General features: G+C 40.1%; 1 protein-coding gene and 1 long non-coding RNA gene across 2 annotated transcripts in view; one reads left to right on the forward strand and one right to left on the reverse strand.

The window, feature by feature from the left end:
• The window catches only part of TBCA (tubulin folding cofactor A), a 214,018-nt gene that overhangs the window by 82,719 nt on the left and 116,628 nt on the right, over positions 1-14,671 (forward strand). The window lies entirely within an intron of this gene.
• Positions 1,483-3,301, reverse strand: LOC147365398 (uncharacterized). The gene is made up of 3 exons (XR_015135513.1): positions 3,207-3,301; positions 2,284-2,352; positions 1,483-1,619 (listed from the first exon to the last, which is right to left on the reverse strand). It is a non-coding gene; the product is annotated as an uncharacterized LOC147365398 (long non-coding RNA).

Below are 14,671 nucleotides of genomic sequence, written 5' to 3' on the forward strand. Positions count from 1 at the left end.
TCAGTTAATCTTTCTAGTATATGTTTGGTCAGCTTATTGGTCTTCTTCCCACCTCAATTCAATCAACAGAAACCAGCTCTCATATACCTGCCTTCATGAGTCTCTGCTGGGGCAAGTGGGGGAGGGTTGCAGCCTGTAACACAATGTCCCAGATCTTCACTTAGGTCAGAATTCACTACCCTCGGTGTGTCCACCCAAAGAAAGCCGCATAACCACCCAGGCTCCCTGTCACTGACTTTGTGTGACTGTGGGTGCCTCATTACTCAATAATCTAACCTCTGATTTGCAGCGTAAATTGGTGCCGAGTGGTGGGTGGGCTTAAGCCTTTATGAGTCATGGATTCCTGAGGATCAATGAAAGTTATACACCTACTCCTTAGAAAAATGCACATATTCACATTCTTGTAAAATTTTGCATACAATTTTGGAGAGTTCACAGATCTCTCTAAGGGTCCTGTGAACACTGGGTTAAAAATCTCTTCCTTAGATTATGAGACAAGCCTCTTTAGTTCTCATTTGCTCTGAGTGCCATCAGAGTTCTTGTCACCTGTCACTAGTAACAAAAAAGAGAGAAGCTTAAGTCACTTTTTCTCAAATCCTTACCAAAACAAAAAACAAAAAAAACAAACCAGTAATGTCTGTGAAATCAATTTCTCTCTTTCTCTTATAATCACACATTTATACAATGTTGCACCTTTAGGGTGCTTCAGTATGCACCAGATGTAACCTCATTCATACAAATGTACATGGACAGCTCATGACTAAACTCTTACCAGCATTTTTAACATTAGAACAAGAGGAAATCTTAGGTTTCACTCTCTCTCTCTCTCTTTTTCCATTGTTCTTTTCCCATCTCTGGAAGATTTGTTACAAATACTGAAATGGCCAAAAGAAAAGGTGCAAAGCCCAATAAAACCAACCTAATGTAATCAATCAAGTCTGTCTGTTTCAGATGGAGACCCCAAATCATGCAAATCTACATATAGAAACATACAAACATTTAGGATTTCTAAAGGAAAAATGTTCATTTCCTTTGTGAGAACTAAGCAAAACTCTAGTCTTTCCTTTATTTATTTATTTTTTTTATTTCTGTCAAATATCTTTTATTTATCTTAAAACTTGAGTTATAACAGACATACTATACCATACTAGTTTCAGAGGTGTAACAGTGATTTGATATTTTTATACATTAAGCAATAATTAACATCAAGTCTACTATACTATTATATAGTCTTTCCTTTAAAATGCCAGAACAGATGTATTTTTCAGATAGTCTGTCATGTATATAACCAAAGTGGACTTTTAATTATGGGACATTAACTCTGAATTAATATCTGATTATAAACCACAGAGTACAGAACGTATAAACTGCCACCGGAACTGAACACATTTGTACTTTATGGGATCAGTTTTGATTTTTGCTGCTCAGCCCTTTGGAGTTCAGTCTCACACCCCTCCCAAATGCCTCTTCCACAGTGTTCAGACCAGAGGAGCTTCGTTCCACCCTGTGGACAGAGGCAACTTGAACTGTTCTAAGCGCAGCTCCACCGTGTCCATTAGACAGTCTGAGCAGTGAGGCTGCCAGCTACGCTGCTCTTATACAGGTTCTTCCGTGCCGTCCTGGAACAGCAATGCAGCAGTCAGCCCATGCTCCGTGTTCACTGCCCCCATCGCCCCATCTGTCTAGGTTTCAAGATCAAGACCTCAAAGTCAACCTACTTCCCCTTTTCCTTCATCTCCCACTATAAATCTATCAGCAGTCCTGTCATTTCCCTCCACAACGTATCCCCAATCCACTCATTTCTCTGTCTTCACAAGCCCCTCCAAATCAAGCGACCATCACCTTTCCAGAGGTGATGCAGAGGGTCTGCAGTGGTTTCCCAGTTGGTTTTTCACCTCCCACTCCTAGCTCTCTATGATTCACCCCCACCCTTCCTACAGCCAAAATCATCCTTTAAAAACAAGTCAATCACACCACTCCAATGTTAAAACTCCCTAGGGCTTTCTGTTGAATCTAGAACAATACCCATGTCCATAAGGCCCTACATGATCTGACCTGTTAGATGAATCCATTATCCTTTAATCTGATATACATGATTTAAGTGAGTTTTAAAAAATTCTCTGTGTCTCAAGGTTATACACAGTTCAAACTAGTGAAAGAGTAAATCCTAAAACAACACATTCCTTATGTAATTATTTATGTAGCTTCTCTAAACATTTATTTAAATTCGTCAGCCTCTAGTCATAATACTTTTAAAGAAACTTTAATAAAAAAATCACTCACATTTATCACAGTGGAGTTGTACATCATTTTAGTGAATGGTTGAAAACTGCTGAACAGGTGTAATAATGCCTTTGGGATTAAATAATTGTAACAGAATTACATCTTCATAATGACAGCAAAGGGAGATGGCACCTCTCACTGCTCTATTATAATTGATTTTAGAAGGACTGGGAGAGTTGGATCTAGTCTGAACCTTTATTTACCAGCTACTGTTTGTAAACTGTCCACAAAACTGTAATTATTAAGCTGCGATCAGATGTAATTCTCCAAGAGTCTAACTGGCATAATGCTTTATAATACAGTTTTAAAAAATTTTTTATCTGTGTGATGATAAAATAACCAATTGTTTCCATCAATTCAGTTAAAAAAAAAACAAAACAAAAGCAAATAACCCTCAATTCAATTAAAGCCATTTGTTTGCTGTCAATATGATAAAATTAAAAGTTATTTAACTTAATGTCTTCTGCTTCTACGATAGTTCCAGAGACAATGTGAAACTTAAAATAGTTTAAAGATGTAAAAATTCATCAGATTCTCAAATCTCAGGAAACAAAACAAAAACAACTCAAAGCTCATGAGTTCTCAAAATGTCCAGGAGATAATCTAAATTTGATGTGTTATTTTAACAATTATAAGATTTTTAAACATTTTTTAAAGATTGTAGGTATCTTGCAGGCTAACTAGAAAAATTCACTAAATTTCTGTACTTTGCTGCAGGCCCTGAGGATGAAAAAATAGACAAGGGAAGTGATTTTAAAATTGTGTGCAAAGAGGTAGATTCTTGGTAAACAAACATGTTTGGATTTCCCATTTTCAGGCCCCTGTGTTAATGGTGAATATAAAAATAGATCCTACTTTTCTAAACCATGAATCAGACCCCCTCTGGGAAGACAGACAAAAAGACAGATCTCAGATGTCCTTACAGCGCATTCTTTTTGTCTTCAGTACAGTCAGCTCAACCATTTAATTGCATCAATTTCTGAAAGAAATGTAACAAGATTTTGTGTGTGTTCTAGCTGGTGCTTAAATTGAAAAAAAAAGTGAAATACTCACAAATGCTCTATGATATAAGCCAAAGGGTTTTCACAGTTAATTGAAACATCTGAGTAAAATGAAGATTACCTGTGTTTTATGTCTGTCACTGATGAGAAAACGAGAGATTGGTGTGATGTACTCATTGGTTTGTGAATCTGAAGGTGTGTGGAGAGTGTCACAAATCACCTTGATGTCCCTGGGAAGGAAATTTTACCTCTGAAGCTCCGATGAATAAAAAGAAGATATTTAGCTAGATAGCTCTTGGTTGCCTATGCATCTGTGTGTTCTGACACACAGCAGCCCCTTCATTTCAGGGCTGGAATGACTTACACTCATGAAAGCAGCTCAGGATTCATTGTGTTTAGATTAGTGTATGTAAAACATCTCAGTTGGAGGCAGTAAAGAGTCATAACAAATCACACTACACCTGGTTTGAAGATCTGTTCTCATTTGTAAAGGTTATATGAATTTGATGTAAGAATACCAGATCATTTCTCCCTGAGCACAAAATTTGTTTATGGCTTATCTAGAAGTGGCAGAGATACAGAGTCAGATGTGTTCATCTCCTGCTGTGTACTTGTCTGAAGTCATCCTGCTTCTTGCCAAACTCTGCAGCTTTTTCTCTTATCTGAAAGCGGGATGAATTGGGATGGGTGGTCAGGGTGATGGCAGTGGCAACAGGAAGACTTGAGCAGAAAGCCCAGCCAGCTCCTCACTTTCATTTCCACTAGCAGACACTGAACTGAAGGGCTGAGTAGTAATTCAAAGGAACAGATGAACAGATTGCTCTTCAATGTCTCCTGGCAGGCACAACATCTTGTCTTGTCTTCAGAAAGGAAAACTATAAGGAGGAGCTCATCTGTATAGAAAGACAAAAACAAAAACAAACAAAACCCAGCCATAAGCAATTCTACTGTCCAGGGCCCAGAGTGATTTTTGACTTGTCCAAAACTGCAGAGCTCTTTGAGGGCAGAGCCAGCCTCCCAGTCCAACAACTTTCTTCTAGACTGCTGCTACTGCTAAGTCGCTTCAGTCGTGTCCGACTCTGTGCGACCCCGTCCCTGGGATTCTCCAGGTAAGAACACTGGAGTGGGTTGCCATTTCCTTCTCCAATGCATGAAAGTGAAAAGTGAAAGTGAAGTCGCTCAGTTGTGTCCGACTCTTAGCGACCCCATGGACTGTAGCCCACCAGGCTCCTCCGTCCATGGGATTTTCCAGGCAAGAGTACTGGAGTGGGGTGCCATTGCCCTCTCCGTCTTCTAGACTACCGTTCCACAAAGAATGGTTCTCAGAAAGCTTAGTTCTATAGGCAGTTAGTGAAGCAAGTGTCGCAAAAACAGGATTCTGTGGTCAAATTAATTTAGAAAACAGATGGTTAAATCCATTCTTTAATTTAAACAATGCCAAACAGGTTCTTGGGAGTAGGTTTCCTGCGTCTATTTGCTCTTATTGAATGTGAATGAAAGTATAACTTGAAGTAACTAGACATGCTTCATGACAGACTCCTTAAAAAAGAGTATTGAAGTATAGTTGATTTTACAGTGTTGTGTTAATTTCCACTGTATAGCAAAGTGATTCGGTTATACATGTATATACATTCTTTTTCATATTCTTTTCCATTATGGTTTATTAGATGATATTGAATATAGTTCCTATGCCATACAGTAGGACCTTGTCGTTTATCCATTCTACATAGAACAGTTTGCACCTGCTAATCTCAAACTCCCGTCCCCTCTTGGCAACCACAAGTCAGTCTCTATGTTTTTGTTTCATAGATAAGTTAATTTGTGTCATATTTTAAGATTCCACATATGAAAGCTATCATATGGTATTTGCCTTTCTGAGTTAGTATGATCATCTCTAGGTCCATCCACGTTGCTGCAAATGGCATGATTTCTTTCTTTTTAGGACTGAGGAGTATTCCATTGCATATATGTGCCACATCTTCTTCATTCATTCATCTGTCAGTGGGCATTGAGGTTGTTTCCATGTCTTGGCGATTGTGAACAGTGCTGCCATGAGCAGTGAGGTGTATGGATCTTTTCCAGTTATTTTCTGAATACATGCCCAGGAGTGGAGTTGAAGGATCACATGGCAACTCTATTTTTAGTTTTTTCAAGAGCCTCCCTACTGTTTTCCATAGTGGCCACGCGGATTTATATCCTACCAATAGTGTAGGAGTGTTCCCTTTTCTCCACATCCTCTCCAGCATGTATTATTTGTAGATTTTCTGACCAATTTGACTAGTGTGAGATTCTGACTTGCATTTCTCTAATAATTAGCAGTGTTGAGCATGTGCTTGTTGACCATCTGTGTGTCTTCTTTGGAGAAATGTCTGTTTAGATCTTCTGCCCATTTTTCGATCAAGTTGGTTTTTTTGTTGTTGTTATTGAATTCTATGAGCTGTTTGTGAAAACAAATGAAAGTAAGCCCTTGTTGATCACATCATTTGCAATATTTTCTCCCAGTCTGTAGGCTGTCTTTTCGTTTTATGAGTTCCTTTGATATACAAAAGCTTGTAAGTTTGATTAGTGCTCATTTGTTTACTTTTGCTTTTCTGTCTATAGCCTTGGGAGACTGACCCAAGAAGGCATTGATGTGAATCAGAGAACGTTTTGCCTGTGTTCTCTTCTGAGAGTTTTATGGTGTCATGGACAGAATCTTGTATGTTTCATAGTGTGGAGAGGCTCTCTGAGGGCTTTGTGACTCAGAGAAACCCTTTTGGGCAAACTTGATCTATAGCAAAGTGATCCTTCGATGACTGCTCATTTGCTGGGAGACTCAGGAGAAGACTGGTTTGTTTGCAGTGTGGTGGGACTCCGGGGGGGCAGGTCAGGCTCTGAGACCTGCAGGGTGCTTCTCTGCCAAATGAGGTGATTGGTCTAGGACAGTAGTCCTCAGTGAGTGAGACGAAGGAGGTATTACTGTAAACAGCAGTGAATGGACCGGAGTCTCCTGGAGGTGAGGCAGGAGATGGAGGCAAAGCCTCTCATGCCACAGTCCTTCCAGTGCACAGCCACTGACTTTGGGGTCCCTCCCACCTTTACTGTTATTGATCTAAAAACATTGTACATGCATGTATTATTTAACCCAGCAATTCTTCTTGTAGGAATTTTCTTTCTGACAGACTTACATCTTTGTGTATATGTGTGTGTGTGTAATGTATGTATATACACACATATGTACATGCATATATAATATGTATATACACACATACTGATATTCACTGAAGCAGCATTGGTAATAAGAGATTGCAGCTGCTGCTGCTGCCACTGCTAAGTCGCTTCAGTCGTGTTGGACTCTGTGTGACCCCATAGACGACAGCCCACCAGGCTCCCCCATCCCTAGGATTCTCCAGGCAAGAATACTGGAGTGGGTTGCCATTTCCTTCTCCAATGCATGAAAGTGAAAAGTGAAAGTGAAGTCACTCAGTCGTGTCTGACCCTCAGCGATCCCATGGACTGCAGCCTTCTAGGCTCCTCCATCCATGGTATTTTCTTGCCTGGAAAATCTTGGGATTTTTCAGTACTCTTGTACTGGAATGGGGTGCCATTGCTTTCTCTGAATAAGAGATTAGATATGGCTAAATATCCACCAAAGGAATATGTGTAGCCGTTACAAAGAACGGACCTACCTCCAGATGTCTGATTAAATGAAAAAACTGGAGTGTATTGGGCAGAGAACTGTAACACACATCACTGATTTAAGAAATATATATAAAATATATACATAGAGGGCTTCCCTGCTGGCTCAGTGGTAAAGAATCCGCCTGCAGTGCAGGAGCCACAGGAGACGTGGGTTCGATCCCTGGGTTGGAAAGATCCTCTGGAGGAGGGCATGGCAACCCACTCCAGTATTCATTCCTGCCTGGAGAATCCCATGGACAGAGCAGCCTGGCGGTCTACAGTCCATAGGGTCACAAAGAGCTGGACGCGACTGAAGCGACTTAACACACGTAAACATAGAGGACTTCCCGGTGGTCCAGTGGCTGAGACTCCTTCCTCCCTACACAGGGGGCCAGAGTTCGATCCTTGGTCAGGGAACTAGATCCCACATGCTGCAACTAAGAGTTAAATGCCACAACTAAAGATCTCATATGCCACAGAGAAATTCAAAGAACCTGCAGGCTGTAGCTAAGACCTGGCACAGCCAAATAAATAAATAAAAATTTTAAAGTATGTTCATAAAGCTTACACTTATTTATGTGCAGACTATCTCTGGAAGGATACTCAAGAAGCATAACAGTAAGCTGTTTCTGGTGTCTCAGGGACAGTGATGTAAAAAAAAACTTACTTCACACTGTGTACCCATTTGTACTATTTGAACTTTGTACCACATGCAAGACAGCCGATCCCAATGTCCTACATGTGTATCCCAGTCTTCACATCAAGAGATGGAATCTGTTTCTCCTCCCTTTGAGTCTGGCCTGGCCATGGGGAATGCTTTGGTGGGAAGTGGACTGACCCAGTGGTAGGTCCATCCTGAGCCTTTAGAAGAACTGGCTATTTCTGCTTCCTCCCTGAAGGAAGCCAGCGACTGTATAAGAAGTCCATCACTCTAAGACTACCATGCTGTGAGGAAACCAAGCCAGCCACATAGCTCTGGTGAACGGAGAGGGATGCCCAGCCCGCCCCAAGCTGTTCAGCCGTGCCTGTGGATCCACCCCAGTGAGCGAGCGAGGAAGCCCTTAGACATTCCAGCAGCAGCAGACCCCACATGGAGCTGAAGAACCACCCAGCTGAGCCTGTCCCAGACTGTACAATAGAATCATGAAAAATCATAAATTGTTGTTTTAAATCGCTAAGCTTTGGACCAGTTTATTAAACAGAAAGCAATAAAAAATGATTGTCTATTATTTGTAAGAACATGGATGGACCTAGAGACTGTCATACTGAGTGAAGTAAATCAGACAGAGAAGGAGAAAGATCATATGATATCTGTTATATGTGAAATCTAAAAAGAAATGATACTAATGAACTTACAAAACAGAAAGAGACTCACGGACTTAAAGAACAAACTCATGGTTTTGGGGTTGGGGGAAGGATGGGGAAAAGGGATAGTTAGATGTTTGGAGTGGGCCCATACGCTCTGCTATATTTAAAATGGGTAACCAACAGAGACCTACTGTGTAGCATGTGGACGTCTGTTCACTGTTATGTGGCAGCCTGGATGGGAAGGGAGTATGGAATGGATACACGTATGTGCGTGGCTGAGTCCCTCCACTGTTTACCGGTAACACAACATTATTCGCTAATCTGCTATATCCCAATACAAAATAGTGTTTTTAAGTTGCCTATTAAATACAAATATGTAAAATAACTTTAAAAGTGTTTTTCTATGTAATTCTGTAAATGCAGGATTTGAGATCACCCTGGTGGCTCAGTGGGTAAAGAATTTGCCTGCAGTGCAGGAGACGTGAGTTCAATCCCTGGGTTGGAAAGATCCCCAGAGAAGGAAATGGCAACCCACTCCAGTATTCTTGCCTGGAGAATTCCATAGATGGAGGAGCTTGGCAGGCTACAAACACAAAGAGTCAGACACGACTGAGTGACTAAAGCACTTTCACTTTCTTTTTTAAGGAAGAGAGCCACAAGTGGCCCAGGTGGGGGACCAGAAGCAAGCACCTAGGAGGGAAAAAGAGGGAAACTAGCAGGGGTAGAAAAAATTTTGCTGACTTCACAAAATGCCCTGAGGTTGGCTTCTGACAGGGAAAACACCCCCGTCCCTCCTTGCTCTCTGTTGGTCTCTGTCTCTCTCTTATTTATTATTTTTGGCTGTGCTAGGTCTCACTGCCCTGCACTGGCTTTCTCTAGTTGCGGTGGGCGGACTTCTCATTGCAGCGGCTTCTCTTGTTGCAGAGCACAGATTCCAGGGCATTCAGGCTTTAGCTGCTGCGGCTCGCGGGCTCTAGAGTGTAGGCTCAGTAGTTGGCGGTGCTCGGGCTTAGTTGCTTCACGGCATGTGGAATCTTCCTGGACCAAGGATCAAACCCATGTCCCCTGCATTGGCAGATGGATTCTTAATCACTCCACCACCAGAGAAATCCTCTGTCTCTTTCTTACACACAGACACACACACACACCACTTAATTATTCCATGTAATTAAGAGGGAGAGGAGGGAATATTAAGTAGGTTCATTACTACTGTCATCAACCAGGGTCTGAGATTATGTGATCAAGGTACAACACTGGTTGCCCTTTGGGAACTGATCATACAATAGAGAAAGAAACAAGATTAAGGAACCTAAGTAGCATAACCTCAATATTTCAAAATAATAGACAGGAGGAAGGAGAAATTAGTTTGATTTGCATGAAAAGAATGAATTCTAAAATATTTGAAAGGGCTGCAGACATTACTTTTAAGTATAGTACATTTTACAAAGCTATAAATGGGTATCTAATAAGTTAAATGAGGTAAGTTAATGAAAGGATTAAGATTCACAAGAGGCCTACATTATATAATTATGTATCATAAAACAGTCCTTTAACATGTTGGAATTAATTGCATGACCCAGAAATTGAAATTACATTGAAGTTTTAGTTTGAAAAAGCAACTAATTTCATCTCAATGTTTTGCACATAGTAGGTATTCAGCAAATGCTTGATAAAGTAAAATGAACCAGCTGGTAAGATACACTGGCAATTGTCACTCCCACTAGATGGAGGCTTCCATCTCAATCCCATTGTGTTAGTGGTAACTACACCCTCCTCCACTCCAAAGCATTTCTAGAGGCAACTGAGAGTAAGAAGTTAACCTTGCACACATTCTCATTTATTTTTTTTTTTAAAGCAAATCTTTAAAAAACATCAGTAATATAACTATCAATAGTAACAAATTACTTGCCGAACAGCGCAGTTAAGAACAGCTAATTTAAGACATTTTCTTCAGAAAATTCCAATTAAAGTGTGAATAGGTTAAGTGGGAAGGATTAATTCAAAGAAGAGTAGAAACAATCAGAATAACAGATCAGATTCCAGGTTTAGCCTGAAGACCTTGGGGGTGGTGGTTGGAGGGTGTGCTAACAAGAGAGGGATGAACGCACCAGAATACAGGCATCAAGCCAAGGGTAGGTATTGTTTCCTCCTCCTTGGGGGTCTCTCTGGGATAGATCCTAACACTCTGCTCTGGGTTATGAGCCCAGCTCTGAACAGCAAGTCAGAACATTGGGGGCAAGGACATTGTCATCCTCAGCTATAATACTAATTGGAATCTATCCAAAACATTACCTCGGGTAAGATCTGCTTCCTTAGTTCTTTTCATCAGTGGGGACTCAAGTGAATTTCTAAGACCATAACATATCTTAGTATCAAGATCAATACTGAATTAGCAGACATGGCTAAGGATAACTGGGGGGAAATAATTAACAAAATTAAGGAGGATTTGCACCGCTGGGAACCATAAAAGTTATTTTATGGGTCCATGTAAATGTAATAAAATCTCTGTCTGTGCTACAATTTAATTTCACATCAAAAAGGTCCCCACAGATAGCCTGTAAGATTATTTTACTAAAATTGGACATGTCTATGCCTTCCTATTCTGAGGAAGAAAAAGCTTACTCTGCCCGGAAAGTTACGTTTCACACGGAGGACTGGAATAAGGCCCATCTGATCTCAAGCACTTTCTAATGGCAGCTCCTCAAAGTAGGTAACATAATTAATTTTTATTAATAATAGCACTTCATAATTGGCAGAGGCAGAACATAATATATCAAAAGGATGTTTCCAAGAATAGTGCACACTCTTCAAATTAAAAAGTCAAATATTAACAATAGTGGAATACAAAGACAATGCCTGTTACACAGATGCTCTTCATATTTCTGCTATGTATTTTTAGCAGCTTTGCTGCTGCTGCTGCTGCTAAGTCCCTTCACTCATGTCCGACTGTACGACTCCAGAGACGGCACCCCACCAGGCTCCCCCGTCCCTGGGATTCTCCAGGCAAGAACACTGGAGTGGGTTGCCATTGCCTTCTCCTTTAGCAGCTTTACTGACACCTAATTCATGTGCCCTATAATTCACCCATTTAAGCATACTTTTCAATGGTTCTTAGTATGTTCACAGTTTTACAACCATCAGCATAATCAATTTTAGAACATTTGCATCACCCCCAAAAGAAACCCAGACCCATTAGTGGTCACCCCACATACTTCCCCCTCCCCCAGGCTTAGGCAATCACTGATCCTTGTTCTCTCAATATCAATTTATCTGTTCTGGATATTTCGTATAAATGGAATCATGATCTGTGGGTTTTTGTGAACAACTTCTTGTACTCAGCATAATGTTTTTGCATTTCATCTATGTTGTAGCGTGTATCATTACTTCACTTTTTATTGTCAATATTCTCTTGTACGAGTATCCTGCATTTTATTTATATATCCATCACCTGATCGACGTTTGAGGTATTCCACTTTTTTGGCTTTGGTGAATAATGTTGTTGTTATGAACATCCCTGTATGTGTTTTTCTGTGGGCCTGTTTTTCTTTTTGTTTTCATTTCTCTTGGATAAATACCTGGGAGTGGAAGTGCTGGGTCCTATGGTAGCTTTATGGCTTCCCAGGCGGTGCTGGTGGAAAGGAACCCACCTGCTAATGCAGGAGACATAAGAGATGTGGGCTCGATCCCTGGGTGGGGAAGGTCCCTGAAGGAGGGCACGACAACCCATTCCAGTGTTCTTGCCTGGAGAGTCCCAGGGACAGAGGAGCCTGGCGGACTGCAGTCCCGTAGGATCGCTCAGACTCTGACATGACTGAAGCAACTTAGCATGCACACATGCGTACTAACTTTATAGTTAACATTTTGATGAACTGCCAAACTGTTTTACATGGCTACACTATTTTACATTCATATTTTCCATTGTATATAAGTATTCCAATAAAATCAACTCTTGTTTTATCTTTTTGATTGACACGTAATAGGTTTGAAGTGTTATCTTATTGTTGTTTTCCTTTGACTAATGATGTTGAGCATCTTTTCAGGTCCTTATTAGCCATACATGTATCTTCTTTGGAAAAGTGCCCATTTTAAAATTGGTTTGTCTTTTCAATAAGGCTCGACTCTTAAGTTCCACAAGGGCGAGGACTATAATCTATCTTACTCTTTTCTCTTCCCCACCTGCCAACTTCAATGCCTGGACCACAGTTGTGTTTAAAATTTGTTTATTGGATGACTTAGTAATGGCTAAAGATAGAGATGACATAGCTACAATCAAGAGACTTCCTCTACTTTATTTAAATTTTTTTATTGAAGTATAGTTGATTTACAATGTTGTGTTAGCTTTGGGTATACAGCGAAGTATATATTCTTTCTCAGATTCTTTTCCATTATAAGTTATTACAAGATATTGAATATAATTCCCTATGCTATAAGTAGGACGTTGTTATTTATCTATTTTATACATAGCAGTATGTATTTGTTAATCCCAAGCTCCTAATTTATCTCTTCCTCTCCCAGTCCCCTTTGGTAACGATAAGTTTGTTTTCCATGTCTGTTTCTGTTTTATAAATAGATTCATTTGTATAATTTTTTAAAGATTCCACAGTTAAGTCGTATCATGTTATATTTGTCTTTCTTTATCTAACTTCACTTAGTATTATAATCTCTGGGTTCATCCATGTTTCTGCAAATGGTATTATTTCCATTCTTTCTATGGTTGAGTGATATACCATGTTGTGTACGTATATGTGTACCCATTCCTCCATTGATGGACATTTAGATTGCTTCTGTGTCTTGGCTATTGTAAATATTGCTACTATAAACATTGGGATGTATGTATCTTTTCAAGTTAAGAGTTTTCTTCTTTCCTGGGTATATGCCCAAGAGTGGGATTGCTAGATCACATGGTAGCTCTACTTTTAGCCTTTAAAGGAACTTCCATGCTGATCTCCATAGTGGCTATACCAATTTACATCCCACTAACAGTATAGGAAAGTTCCCTTTTCTCCACACCCTCTCTGCTGCTGCTGCTGCTGCTAAGTCACTTCATTCGTGTCTGACTCTGCGACCCCATAGACAGCAGCCAACCAGGCTCCCCCATCCCTGGAATTCTCCAAGCAAGAACACTGGAGTGGGTTGTCATTTCCTTCTCCAATGCATGAAAGTGAAAAGTGAAAGGGAAGTCGCTCAGTCGTGTCCAACTCTCAGCGACCCTGTGGACTTCAGCCCACCAGGTTCCTCCGTCCATGGCATTTTCCAGGCAAGAGTACTGGAGTGGGGTGCCATTGCCTTCTCCACTACACCCTCTCTAGCATTTTTTATTTGTAGACTTTTTGATATGGCCATTTGGATTGATGTGAGGTGATATCTCCTTGTAGTCTTGATTTGCATTTCTCTAATGATTAGAGCTCTTGAACATCTTTTCATGTGCCTGTTGGCCATCTGTATGTCTTCTTTGGAGAATGTCTATTTCGGTCTTCTGCTGATTTTTTGACTGGGTTGTTTGTTTATATTGAGCTATCTGAGTTGTTTGTATATTTTGGAAATTAAGCCCTTGTCAGTCATATGTATTTAAGGCTTTAAGCCTTTTGAAGTTTATTTTGTGTATGGTGTGAGGGAGTGTTCTAACTTCATTGGTTTATAGGCACCTGTCCCATTTTCCCAATACCACTTGCTGATGAGATTGTCTTTACTCCACTGTGTATTCTTGCTTTCTTTGTCCAAGACTAATTGACTATAGGTGTGTGGGTTTATTTCTGCGCTTTCTATTCAGTTCCATTGATCCATGTGTCTGTTTCTGTGCCAATGCCACACTGTTTCTGTTACTGTAGCTTTATTGTATTGTCCACAGTATGGGAGAGTAATGCCTCCAGCTTCATTCTTTTTCCTCAGGATTGCTTTGGCAATTCCAGGTCTTTTATGATTTCATATAAATTTTAGTATTGTTTATTCTAGTTCTTTGAAAACTGTCAAGGATCACATTAAATCTGTATATTACTCTGGGTAGTATGGCCATTTTAACAATATTAGTTCTTCCAACCCAAGAGCATGGGGTATCATTCCATTTCTTTGACGCATCTCTAGTTTCCTTTATCAGTGTACTGTACTTCTCAGCATGTAAGTCTTCCACCTCCTTGGTCAGGTTTGTTTCTAGGTATTTTATTTTTTGACATGATTTTAAAAGGGATTTTTTTTTTACTTTCTTTTTCTGATGTTTCACTGTTAGTGTAAAGAAGTGCTACAGATTTCTGATTGTTATCAAGAGTTCCTCTTCTTTGTATATGTAAATTATATGAGATAGCATGGAGGGTGGTTGTGAGCAAATGCACAGAATGTATTATTTAATTGTAATGATACTAAATCCCATTGCATAGTCCAAGACATATTTAAATGGTTTACTTCTGCCAGTCATGCTCTTATAG

The sequence above is a fragment of the Bos grunniens genome, chromosome 10 (assembly GCF_055505025.1).
Source record: "Bos grunniens cultivar Pamir isolate PY7600 chromosome 10, Bosgru_T2T1.0, whole genome shotgun sequence".
In the NCBI taxonomy this organism is placed as follows: domain Eukaryota; kingdom Metazoa; phylum Chordata; class Mammalia; order Artiodactyla; family Bovidae; genus Bos; species Bos grunniens.